Raw genomic sequence first — 14,265 nt, forward strand, 5'->3', positions numbered from 1 at the left:
CTTCTTTTTATAAGAAGATGAAGTGGAGGTGTTTTGGTAATGGCTGCTGGCTGGAGTGGTGAAATATGGAAAAGCACCTGGGTACCACTTGCATTTTAACCTGAACTGAATATATATGAATTGTTTGTGTTTTTATTAGGCGTACGGAACTGGTCGCAGAGATGTGGTACACGTATGATGAGCAGGGAGGACTTTTATTTAGTTTGGCATAAATTGCTGAATACGACTTCTCTTCTGGAGAGAAATTGACAATTAAGGAACTATTATATTGAATTTATTTCCCTAACACTCCCCCACAAGTAAATGATACCAAAGGACATCATAAATACCCAACTCTAATTTGCTATTGAACTGAAGTTAATGTGTAGTCATGTTCTTCCATATCATTTGTTCTCTTGACAGCCTTTCTTAAGGAAATGATAATTTGCCTTTTTGCTACCTTTCACCATTCTTTTATATGTAGCGTTTTTTTTTTAATCATCACTCTTGGTTTGGATCTGGCTTCTATTGAGGTTTGTGCCTCCAGAGGAAATTGGCTGCATTCCTGGTGGGACTCTGCTATTTTGGTGAATGAAGTCCTATGACTTCCTGAAGGCAATAGCAAAATTCACATTGAATTTAGTGGGCCAAGATTCACCTAAATAGTCCCAAACGTCCCCTCTGACACAAAGAACGACAGTGAGGTGCGGCTGGTTTCTGGGTGTGCACAGGACACCTCCGTAGCGCCCGTGCAGTCTGCAGACTGCCGCTTCTCCTCTGAGTCACTGGACTCCTTCCCTCCGTCAGGAGTTCTGCTTGGGATGAAAAACTGCACACTCATTTTCACCACGAAGCAGGTTTTTTCTCTGTTCTCAAAGAGAAATGAGAGGGTACTCATATTTCATAGGTAGGACATTTTTAGATGCATGTTGTGTAGACCAAAGGCAACTGGCAAATTCCCCGTGTAGTTCTCAGAATTGCAAAATCAGATTATCTCCCTTGGTCCTAACTGCCCTTAACCCAAGTAGGTCTTTTAAGTCTTGTGATGTTCAGCATTGCACTCAGTGAGCAGTGTGAGGTTGTTATTTCTTTCAATTGTTCAATAATATTGACCAGGAGGTAATGGCACAGAAAAAAAGGAAATAGCATTTGTGGACTCAGATAGAAGGAAATGACTGGACCTTACTGATCTGGAAAATAATTTTGTGTTCTTCTTCACCAGTAATACTATTAGGATTTCAGAGCGATGTGAATAAGTCCATCTGAATGACCAAGAGTTTATGCAAATGTTGAAGTAAAACATCAGTAACAAATTAAATCATTTGTGCTCTGTAAATATCTAATTATACAAGGGGAAAAACAACACTACATTCATCTTGTCAGCCTTGGCAGTGGTTTTTAAGCTCTGCTTTGCCCTGTAAAATATCTTAATATTTGGGTTTAAAATGTCCTTTCCTTAGTGCTTTTAAAATATTTGTGGTATTGGGTTTGTTTTCCTGCATTATTATAAGGATGGTAACTTTCAGTTTTTACTTTCCTCTTAATGACTGTTTGAAAAATAAAGCACTTGATTTTATGGTTAGCAAGTACCCAGTCTGTAAAACCTCTTTGATAGAAACAAGGCCCCTTGAATGTAGATGTCATTCCTGTGGAAAAATTATTTGTAAGCAAATTTTTACTGCTGTTTTCATATTGTATGTAGGGAAAAAGCAAATATTTTAATGTAATTCTTATGTCTAATTAGAAATTATTGGAAGTTGATGAATTTCAAATGTAGGATATTGGGGGACGTTTCTGTAAGGCATTCATCCTATTTCTTTATATTCCAGAGGTGATGACATTTTCTGAAATTTGGTGAATGAAGTCACTTAAATGTTGAATGGCAACTAACGCAAAGGAATAGATTTATAAACATACATGTTTTTAGGCCTCTTCGTAATATATTTATGAAGGCAGACAAATGAGACATTAAATAGGACATTTCTGGTAAATTATTTTTTGTATGTGCATATAAGCATGTGTTTTTACAAATAACGTGTATGCATAAAATATTTAATGACGTGTTAAGTATTTTGTGTTTTATAGGTAATTTATTTTTTCTTACATGCTTTCTTTCTGCTTTACTTTAAAACTGTGTCTTTCTAACGTGTGAATAAACAGCTGATTCTTCATTGGCTTTCATTTTTATTAAGAAGAATGATTCCTGTGAGAGTTAAAGGCATTGTGGTCATGTTGTGTGTAAACAGGAGCTAAAATATTGTCTTCTTAGGCTGTATTGTAGTCTTCTGTTTTCGATGAGGCTCAGGTTTCACTCTCCCCAAAGAGAATATTTAATTGATATCATTGAAAGGCTTTTTTTCCCTTCCTCTATTTTCTTCATTTGAGGCATTCAGCGGTGTGTAGAGATGCAGAGGCAGCAAAAGAGGCCATATGCTTTGTAAAAGGCAGACTAATAGCACTTTTGATGGACATCTGATTTTTAAAGTGCTGTATCTTTCATTAAAATTTACATGTAAAGTAAGGGCAAGCACAGTGACATGAAAGCTAATGCAAGTTGCGCATCTTGACATAATAACAATCACAAGAAACTGGAGATCCCAGATGGCAGCTTGGCCTTTGCCATCCTTTTAATAAGCTACTAACTGCTAATTATTGCACTCTTATGGGCAAGTTAATTTACTGTTGACTCTTAAAGAGACATTGTGCCTTTTCCGGGCATTTAGGTTTTTCAGTTTAGATTTGAGTGTGTTTTTTCCCCGCAGATTGGAGTCCTTCCAACGGACAGTAACAAAGAGGCAAAGAAGCAGAGAGGGAAATGGAACATAATATGCAATGTTTTCTTTGATAATAGCAGAATATAGGGTTGTGGGTTTTTCCAGGGCATGGGTTTAGTGCTGAAAGGAACATCAGCATGTATATTAGATCCAGGATTTAGGTTTTGTATTTCAAAGAAAACCCTTACTGCAGAGTTAGTATTATCGTTATAAATAAACAGAACGTCTTTCCCTTAAATAATTGAAGCTTGAGATTTTGAAAATGAGATAAACTAGAAATAGAAAATCAAAATTACAGATTCATTTCTGTTGCCAGAGATGATTTGAATGCAAAATTTCAAGTCACAATTCTGAAAGCTAAAATGTCCACTGTATTTTTGAAAAAGTCTTCAGTTTAATGTTACTTACCTGGTTGTCATAATATCGGGAAGGAGCGTTATCTGTAAAACGTACAATTTTTTTGAAGTGATCTTTTTCTTCTTCCAGTTGAAAGGGACATTTGGTAATGAGACCAGTCAGGGAGAAGTTCTGATCTCGGAACCTATTTGGGAATGAAGGAACAGCTGCAGTTTAAATGGACTCTAATTCTCACAGTTAATGCTGTTTTGTGAATGCATGATTCTCCGTGATAACGTTTGGGAGGAGTGATGGTGGGTAATAGCTTATTTCCTGGGCTTTATGGTAATGCAGCAAAATGGTGATAATGCCATCAGGAACTGAAATAGACCCCTGTCACACACATCAGCCCTGCAAAAATATGAAACCCAGCGAAATAGGGGCGTTTCCTGTTTTAAGGCTCATTGTGGCCTTTTGTGGACGAGAGTGATAACATTACGGTATTGAACAGTTTGGAAAATATGTCCTGTGTAAGCTGGATCTTATGCATTGAGAGTAAGTGCTTAGAAGCAGCAGCCTTATTTGCAGTGCTTTACCAGATAGTAAATATTTTGACTAGAGATTAGTGGATAAGGTGCCATACAAATGGTTGTAAAACTACTACTGTGAAGAAGGTCACACTTCCTCCAGTTGTCTGATATAACTTACCCAGTATTGTCTGTGTCAGTTATTAAGTCATATCTAACTGTGTGTGATTTTCCCCACCTCAGTACTCTGTTTTTTGATTCTGCTTTCTGATCTCTGATTCTGACCGGCACCGTTGCTAGTTGCTGATCTTCCTCTGACACCCACCACCTTTCATTTATTTGGCCATACTCACCTCTTTCATGGAGCTAGAGCTCCTTCTCATGCTGGCTTTCACTCCCACATTTGTTTCAAGAGCCTTCGTAGCTGTGAGTGCACGTATCCAAACAGAGATCAGTACTGATCTATGAAGTAAGGGAAGGGAATAGAAAATACCACTACAGAGAGCAAGGAATCAGGCGTGAATCCAGCACTCACAGGCTGCAGCGTATTCATTTGTTTTCAAAGCCTTTTTGTTTTGAAATTTATGTTACAGACAACTTACCCGGCAAGTCGCTGTGCTTAAAGTACTGTGTTCCCTAAACAGCTGGTGAAGCCCATAGAAATTAAAGGTGTTTTGCACCTGGGAACATGTTGTGTACCTGCAAGGATAAAGTCCCCAAATTCTGTTTTAGCAGGATTTTCTGCGAGATGTTGATCTCGTACTGGATATGCTTTATATACCGAGAGGTTTGGTGTAGTGGTATTAAGAGCCATATTCTTGACTGCACTGCAAGGATTTTGTTGTGGTACAACTGATATCGAAGCAGAGGAAATGCACTGATGTAAAAGAAATAGTGCAGCGAAGAATCTGACTCTGAGGCTGTTCCAACACTAATCTCAGGGGTTCTCACTAAATGATGGCCTTAGTTCTCCTCTTGTTAAAGTAAAAGACTGCAAAGCATTTAATAGAAGCTGTCCTTTACCAGCGCTGCTTTGTGGGGAAAGGCTTTAAACAGAACTGGTACTTTGAGAATTTCTGTACACAGTTGTCACCATTAAAAAAGTCAGTAGCATTTGCCAAGCAGTACCACACCGTGGTGCCTGAGATATCGCTTTCTCTCCTACAGTAGAGCAAGAAGAATGTATGTAGTGTGTGTAGGTAAGTGTTTACGATTTGATTCTGTCAATTGCATGCATTTTAATTGAGCTTTTCTCTCAAATCACAGTTTGATTGGGGAACTGCTTATGGGTCAGATTAGCTCTAAAGCAAAACACAGTTCCTTTTAATTGAGCAAATTCTTTTTACTGAAGACTCTAAAAAAACATTTCAGTATTTGTTCTAAAATCATATGGCTCTGTGATTGTTAGTTGTTAGTGGTGGTAAGAAAAATGTATAATTTGAATGTTAAAATAATTGTATTTTAAAAGGAGCTGTGGTCTTATTAGGTACGGTGGAATTGTATTAAGCCAGCATTATAAAGCACACACCTTTATTCCCCCTAATTACTGGTATATTAATAATGACCAGGTTGATGATGAATGCGCTGATCACCAGCTGGGATCAGACAATTACATTTGATTATGTAAAGAGTTAGTTGCTATAAGCCTTGAAATATTAAAACTTGGCTAGAATAAATATCACTGAAGAACCTTTGTCTTTTACATGTGTATTCAGCTGCCAGTTCTCTGAGCAATTCTTGGTTCACTCGGTAATGTTGGGAATCAAACTGTGAGCAGTTATTTTCCAGCCCTGTGAATGTTGATAAAAGGATCTTGCATAGCTGTTGGCTTGTCCTGCGAGGGGAGAGCACATTGCTGCATCGCAGCACAGGGATTACAGGCTCTCGCTTAGCTCTGCATTAAAGATGTTGCAAGCTTTTATACAACCCAGGGCAGCACCCAGCATCGCCGCGCATTTGCATTTCCCAGCTCTGACGAAGGGCACACACGTTTCGGGCACCAGTGCCTTACAGAACCGGCCAACCCCATCATGCAAATACTACGTTTATCTGACCGTTTCCAACTACACATATTTATTTTGGATAGTCTTACTCCACAGACAGTCTCAATGAAGTCTGTAGACATGTGGGGCAATCTGTTTTTTATCCCTCAGTTTACCAAATTATTTTTTTCCCCAGAATTTGTTCAGTTCGTAAATATCCATTGATTTATCTTTCCTCTATTGCTAAATTGCTGAAAAGACGCATAACTTTTGTTATTTGTCTGCTGGAATACTGTCATAAAGAATACTTTCTGGCATTGATCATCTGCAGTTTGAACAGAATATTATTTTTGCCACAACATGACAGACCATTTATGCCAGACTGTGGAAAAAGTCTTTTCCTAAAGTAGGAAAAATCAGAATGTACAGATCGTAAGGCTCTCTTTAAAAATGACTTGCTATACTTAAGGTACTCGATTCCAGGCTTAGCATTTCAATTTTTCGGTCAATTTTGTATTACTAGATATGATACTAGAGACATCATTAGTAATTTTTCTTTGCTACATTCTTATACTTTATTTGTTATATCTATTGACTCCATCTTTAAAACAGATGTATTTGAAGAGAAATCTGTGGACACTTCATTTCCTGCCGTGCTGCCCCGTATGTCCATAATGGAATGAATGTATTATGTGGTGGATGCGCTTATTGTATTGTCAGCCAGAAGTATGACTTTTTTCTGTTAGTGCCAATTCCCTTTGACTTCCCAAATACCGATATTTTTTTTTTTCTTTTTCTTTGGTGGGCGGGAAGGGAAGAGTGGAGAGATCATCTCAGATTTTCTTTCTTTTTGTCTCCTAAGGTACTTCTGTTTAAACCAGTGTAGTTTTCTTACTAATTTTCTCCTTCAGGTGGTTGCTGTCAATCTGCTGGATTAAACTTTGTGCTATTCCATCACGCAAGTTTGGTAAATGTTGATCAGTGCATGAAATCAGTTCTTAAATGGTTGCAAAATTGCCTTCGTTGAGACTGTTTTGATCACAAGGGCTTTCAAGTGTCAAAGTCATTTGGAGAACTAGATAGATAAAATGCATGAGCACTAAGCTTTTTCCAGGATAGAATAAATAAATGTGTTTTCTACTGTGTGCTCTGCCTTTGATAGCGATTTGTTAAAAGGGAAAAAAAGAAAGGCAATGATATTAAATATTTACAAGAGTGATTTAGTTGTGTAATCTTGTGCTATGCATCCCTGTTTAATAGTGAAATCAGCTACTGCTGGAGTAAATGCCATTAAACTGGTGGTGCTGTGAAGGTCACTGCCTATACAATGTCAAAGCAATTTATAGAGAATAATGATTTTTGTCGGCTTTCCAATGTACCAACCTCCCTCCTTTTTGTCTCCTTTTCCAAAAATAACCAAAAAGAAATTTATTTCAGGAATCACTTTCTCTCTGAATCTTCTCCCATCTGACTGATTGGGGAGCTTGAAACCTCTTTACAAGTTTTCCTGTTGATGTGCTCAGTGGATAGACACTCATTCCCTTCTTTCCGGTCTTGAGCTCGTTACAGCTCTATTTGCTGGGATTTCCGGTTGGCCATTTCTCAGCAGTTCATTTTAAGAGATACTGAATTATGGCCTCCATCTTATGAGTGGTTGCTTTTCTCCCCTGTGCTATTTCCAGCCCTATCTGTCTGTGATTCTCCTGAAAAATACTTTTTTGTATGCTGATTGTTTGTCATCAGCAGTGCACATGTGGCATGTTGACATCCCACCAACCTCCTGTCCTGATAAGTGTCTTACAAATGCTTGGAGTACATTCCTAAATAGCGTTGCACTTAATGGAGAGGGCTCAGATGTGAGAGGTGTGTTCTTTGCTCTGTGACTGACTTTCTCTGTGAATTGTCGGGGCCTTTGTGTCTCTGCAGCAGTGGAGTGGGGACAAAAGCCCTTCACCACTGCACAAGGAGGCTGCTGCATTGACACTTACAGTGTGTCCTGAAAACAATACGCCATGAGTACAAAGCATTATCATTCAGCTTCACATCCGTCCAGTAAGAAGGTTAATTATTTGTTTTCCTTGTTTTATGGTTGAATAAGCAGAAGCACAGAGAGATGGAGAGAGCTGGAGAACAAGCAATAAATGCCAGAGTTCTCTTGTCCATTCCTGTTTCTGTAGGCACCAGTGCAATCTGTCTTATAAACCACCAAATAACTTGCTTGTTCTACCAAGGACTCTCCCAATTAGTTTCTACTTGCTAAAGCGATTCTCTAAGAAGATTAAAACTGTATTTATCTACTGATAAACGTGTACATGACTGTAGAAATAGCAATCATATTTTACAAAGGGAACAACACGTATTCTCTGTGACAAAAATCTACAGAATGAAAAAACCCACAACGCAGTGGTGCCCTAAGTGTACTGTGTAAGGATTTTCCTAGGAAAATACATACGAGTGCACAGAAGCAATGTGGGTTTGTCTGTGCTGTGAAGGCATGAATTTTAAGGAGAAATGGAAAAGAAAGGGTACTTAAATAGTCAAGGAGTGGAAAGGGTTTTTTTCAGTTATGAGGAAGAAGAACGGATGTACACCATCAGCAGTGGAAAGAGGGGGCAAATGGAATGAATGGGAACGGTAGTAGAAACATACGTACTCTTATCTGGGAGGAGTGTCCCAGATAAAGTGGTGGGAGAGGAATCCGCCATGAACACCGGCCTTCTGGACAGAATGAGGTGGGAAGATACCCCTACTCACTATTGTTTTCTAAATATTAGGCAGCTAGGTATTACTATTGCTAATTTATTTAGGTTCTTTGATTTTTGTGACTTCTCATTCTACAATGCACACAGAAGACTAAAGCCTTCATTTACTGACATGGCTTTTCACGGCCTTCTCCTCCAGGCCCATTAGTGGACCTTTTATCTGTCGTGAAAGAGGCTAGTTCAGCAGGGTGTCTTGAATGGATGTGTATGTGCACGGTTAATTCAAGGCCTTGTGATTTCCTTTAGTCTGTTTTATCTGGTTCTTTGTCTCTTCTTATGCAAGTCTATGATTAGTACTGAGTTCTTCTCAGAATGCTGGCAATTATCTCACAGGTGAAAGGATTAAGAAGGAGCAGTGAGAATTACATTGGGATTAAACAAGACTGCCTTTGGAGTGTGTTTGTGGATGGTTCTTTTTTTTCTCTAAGCAAAGAGAAAGAAGAGAGAAGCCAGCTCAGCCTTCAGGTCTCTCTAGGGAGGAAAGTAATACCCTTGAATATGGAAAAGTAACAACTCAGTCTGGGAGGAGGTCACGCTGAGAAAGGAAAGGTAATGTTAAGGCACAAGATTTAGAGTCCTCAGTTCAGTTCTTGGTTGCTGTGATTTTGCTTCAGGCTGTTCTGATTGCCCACAGTGAACCTCAGCTTGTCCATGTGTGAAATGGAAGCAGTGATAACTTTCCTGTCTTAAGTTGCATGAAACTAAATTAATTTCTCTGTAAGTGTGCTAGGTTTTTTGGGTAGTAAATACAAAAGAAGAGGATAGAGTATTCTTGTCATGCCCCATGCTGTGGTCACATGTGCAACCACATGATGTCACATGTGGTTAGTGGTGGGTTATTTCTGTCCCTCTATTATCTGTTCTCTGTGTAATGAGTGGGGCAGACCCAATGCTCAGCCCCTTTTTGGGATGAGAAGAGGAACTTCCCCATGGGACTGGCAGACCATGTATCCCAGACTCTGGAGGAGCCATACAGCTTGCAGGCTGGGCCATGCCGCACCTTATCTACAAACCAGCCTGGAGACTGGCTTGTGCCTGTACATGGCCAGGTAGATGTCACCGCTGACGGGAGCCTAGACTTTGGGCTGCAGCCCTGGGCAAAGAGTTTAGTTCACTTTTAGTCCTGTTCTTCAACTCTCCTGACTGTGGCACCACTTGTGTTTGTAGTGCAGCACTGCCTGAAGACCCTGAGAGAAGTTGTCCTTTAGTGCTGAGAAAGCAAATAGTGCCAGGAAACAGGAGAGGGATGACGGGAAGGGGGCAAAAGCTCCATCAGGTGCCCTGCTGAGTCTGTGAGTGATGGGACTGGTGGCATGCAGGGTCCGTGCTAACCTCAGTATTGCTGGAGAGCCTCAGGTGTTTCTCAGTAAGATATAGCAGCCCTGCTTTCAAGTGAAATTGAGCTTTTACCCTGAGGACAGTTTATTTTTCATAGAAACATAGAAAAATTTGGGTTGGAAGGGACCTTTAAAGGTCATCTAGTCCAACCCCCCTGCAACGAGCAGGGACATCTTCAATGAGATCAGGTTGCTCAGAGCCCCGTCCAACCTGATGTTGAATGTTTTCAGGGATGGCGCATCTATCACCTCTCTGGGCAACCTGTGCCGGTGTTTCACCACCCTTATTGTAAAAAATTTTTTCCTTGTATGTAGTCCAGATCTACCCTCCTTTAGTTTAAAACGATTACCCACTGTCCTATCACTACAGGCCCTACTTAAATGTTTGTCCCCAAGACTAATTAGTTGCAGCTTGAACTAGTCAAAGGAACAGACTGGAAGGATGTTCTCTATTCCTACGCAGGGTAGCTGAAGCCAGAGACAGGCAAGTTACCTTTTGGTGTGTTGGCTTTCCACCTTGGGGCTGTGTCGCCTCTGAACTTGCTGCCTGCTCTCCACTGCGTGGCTTCCAGCTTCTGGGAGTCATTGCTGGCTGCTCACCAGGCAGCAGCCATGGCAGCAGCGACTGACAGGCACCTAACCTATTTTGCCCTGGTGTGACATCCTCTTCAGAGAAGTGGCCAGGACAGAAACTTTTCTTGTCCTGCCCTTGCTACTGCTTTCACTTTGTGTTTTCCCGCTGTATGTGCTGTCCCCATTCACTCAAGCCTTTCAGCCCCGTCCTTAGGGGAATACAAACACAATAGGGGCTATGGCTGTATGGTCTTTACCCTCTTATGTTACACATACCAAGAAAGCGCCAGTTAATGTTGTCATTGCTTTTGTGATAAGTATCAGGCACATCCTGACTTTACTCATTTTACTCTGGTTCTAAGTTGGAGTGGTTTTCCCCTTCTGTCTTTTAATGTCAGGCATCAGTAAGATGAGTTGTAAGTGGAAATGGGGAGATTGTGCCCTGTTGAGTCCACACAAAGAATTTGGATAGAGTTATTGCATGGGCATTCCTGCATGCTTTTTTGAGCTCTCTGATACTTGTTCTTTACCCCTTCACATAATTCAGTTAACATTAATCTTTTACTCTTATAATGCGGATTTGTTGGCTTTGATTAGAGTGTGTTTGGCTGATGGGGCACCTTGGGGACAGGAGCAGAGAGTTCCCAGAGCTTTGGCTGTGTAGAATATGAACTTGCAGAAGTTATGAATAACAATTTTCCATGAGAGTTTCAATATCCTGATACTACTGTTCCATAATGATTGCCTAAGCCTCTGTTCTCTTTCCAGCTGGTGATCATTATTTGTATTATATTTTTTATTCTGATTTTATTCTTAGTATGTCAGTTTGTTTTACCTTGTTTGTATTGATGGATAGCTGTGATTCAAAAATATATTCTGTTCCAAGTATATTTTTATCAGAATAACCCTCAGTATCTTTCCACCTCAAATATCTATGCCAAACACATTTTTAAGTGTCTCCTTATGTTACCCTGCCTGAGTGACTAGATTTGGAGCTGTAGTACAGCTGTTTTGTCTTGCCCCACAGCTCCACCACACAAACCTTGATTTTGACTTGCTTTGACTTGCCATGCCCGATAAAGCAGCTCTGGGTCCCTCTGGCACCCTGATCTAGGGCATTGATGTCGTCCTGCTGCTGGGACGCAGTTGGGTTAGTGCATATCACTCTGAACCTTCAGCAAGTAGAGTTTGGTGGGATAGCAGAGCTAGAAACAAGACACACTGGTAGAGCTGTGAACAGGAGTTACTGTGTAGTCACTCAGAGCACTAAGTATTTCCTACTTAACAGAAGACGACAGTGAAGGACAGAGATTACCTGATTTTCCATAGAGCCAGGGTGAACTGGTAGTGCCAGCAACAAGCCAGGGGCTCAGATTCCTGAGCAGAGCAGCACAGAGCTACTGAGCTGAGTGCACTTTCAGTTGAACATGCTAGGTACAGCAAGTCACGTCGAAGCCATATTTAGAAATGTGCCTAAGCAATGATCAATGATATTATTCTTAGACAATGTAGAATTTGCTTCTGTTGCATTTTCTTAGTCTTTCACAGGCAAATAATATTAATTAAAAAGTCCCTACTGTATTTGAGACACTGGTTTGCCAAGAAATGGGGAGATTAACTTTCATTGTACATGGAGGTTTCACTTTGTTAACGGAGTGCTTTAGAGAAAGGGGAAAACAGTGGAAGAACAAGACTGATTCAAGAGTCTCTTATTACGAGATTATCTGTCTTTTTACTGAGCTGTGTATTTATTACATGGCAAGGCTCTAGTTACAGGCCAGTGATTGCCTAGGTTCAGGTGTTTACCTGGTGGCTTCTGGGATGCCACATAAACAGCTGTAAATAGAGCCAGTTATTCAATCCACTCATAAAGGAGTTTGACTGTAGGTCTCCAGTCTTCCCAGGGTACAATGTCTGAGCCAAAGCGGGCAGTGGGCTGTCCTGCCAGCCGACAGAGCTCTCCGCTGGTGTTATTACTGCTGCCACTGCTGGAAATGTTTAGAAACGTTAATATGAATTTTCGACCAGGGCAAAACAAAAGGGTCTGGGGGCAGTTAGCACAGTGGGGATGGGGCAGGGAGAGGCAGAGTCTCCTTTTTTATCCACTCATGGTACCCCTTGCTGTCAAGTGTTGGCATGGTGGGCTGCTCAAGGGAGGTAAAGTGCCAGTTCTATTGCAAGTCTCTGTTGGTTTATACTGTCCCCTTTGTAACCCTTTCTGCGTACCTTGCTGGCATTACTTCAAAGAATGTGCTTTAAGCACACTTTTCCTATTATAATTTCTAGTGTGTGAGACACTGAAGTCTACAAGATATCTTTGTGCTGTATAGGATGATGAAATATGTAAAAATTAGCCAAACCCACAGGCGGTGGGATCATCAGTCTCTTGTTCTGTGAGGCTGTCAAACCTTTTTGGATTTGCCTAATAGTTATGGTGCATTGTGTGTATGTCTCAACTATATCATCAATAATATAACTATCATAAAATAACCTCTAGTCTTTGTCTGCTCTTGTTTCTTCTGGTCCTGTATATTATGCTTTGGAGAATAAAAAGCTATGGCAGCTTTTCAACAGTTAGATGCCATATATAACTAAATTCTGGTCCTTCCCCAAACAATTCCATGAATTAACTTTTGAACTGTTTCTTAAAAGCCTTATCAGCCTCTAATAAAATAATGGAAGCAATATGAAGAATAATGAATCTGTAACTATACAGAGTAACAGAACCATAAGCAATCATCAGCGGCATTTAATAAACAAAACTCACAGAAGACATTTGATTACTTTTGGACTGAGTTACAAAATTAATGGATGAAAGGAAGACGGTGGTTGTGATATATCTAGACTTCAATGTGTTATTTCACAAAAAGCCCTATATAATCTTACTTGGAAAAAACAATTAAAATTTGGCTTTAACTTGAAGAGTTTTCTAAAATAAATTAGCAATACAAAATGCAACAGCATTTTCATGAACTGGGAAGGCTAGACAAATTGGAAGTTACTGTCATTTCTGTCTAGCGCTTTTCTCAGTGATCACAAAGAGGGGAAGAAATGACATATTAATGAAATGTGTAGATTTGACTAGAAGGGGAAGAATTGCAATCATCAGTGTGGATAGAAAACAGCATAAATGTTGCATAAGTGCCATGACATCCTTCATAAAGCAGTAGGTGGATAATTCATCTGTAAAGAAATCTGATAAGCTGCACCTAGACTAAACTGTTAAGGGCCTTAAATACTGTAGGGTGGAGATATGTCAAACAATTTGTAAGAATTTTGAAAGGGCTCGATGATTAAGATCATGCATGGCTTGATTATGAGGGAACAGTGAAAGACCTAGTATGTATAGCTAAACTTCATGCTGAGAAAGTGGCAAGATACGAAACAAAAGCCATTTCTAAGCATATACAGAGCATAGATGCACAGAAGAAAAAAGAATTATCCTGGTGTTGTCCCAGAGGAATTACCCAGAAGGGGTGCCAGTCAATCGTACAGAGATGTTCGAGGTCCAGTATCAAGAGGGGACATCTTAACAATGAGAACTATAGTATTAGCTTATAGAGTACTTTACCAGGTGAAAAGATGTAAGCCACTGAGTTTTGGCAATTGTATTGAATATAAACAAAATGAAATTCCTATTCTTGGGAGCCGGTCTTTTTCTTCCTCACCTAGTGGACATGAGATGGCGACTTAGAGGAGGATAACTTAAGTCTTTTCCCTTCTTCAAAGCTCAAATGTACCATAATATAGACATATAGATATCCTTCATTTTCCAGAGGGTCTTTATCTGCTCCACATTGAAATCCTTTGTGTGTTGCTCTAGTTGATGTCTGTATCTCTGAGGGAGCAATAATCTGTTGTTGTATCAGGTAGCAATATAAAAATAGTCCAGCAAATGCAAACAAAATGTTTTCATAAAAGAAACTGGATGGTTTGCCATAACTGCATTAGTGCTAATGCACTACCAGGTCTCTTTTTTCTTTATCCATGTGTTA

At 39.9% G+C, this 14,265-nt stretch overlaps 1 protein-coding gene across 1 annotated transcript in view; it reads left to right on the top strand.

Moving 5' to 3' along the window:
* NRXN3 (neurexin 3) overlaps window positions 1-14,265 on the top strand; it is a gene marked incomplete at both ends in the record, with an annotated part of 989,746 nt that overhangs the window by 49,456 nt on the left and 926,025 nt on the right. The gene's annotated exons all lie outside the window — the stretch shown is intronic.

The sequence above is a fragment of the Vanellus vanellus genome (genome assembly GCF_965231255.1).
Source record: "Vanellus vanellus genome assembly, chromosome: 6".
Classification (NCBI taxonomy): Eukaryota; Metazoa; Chordata; class Aves; order Charadriiformes; family Charadriidae; genus Vanellus; species Vanellus vanellus.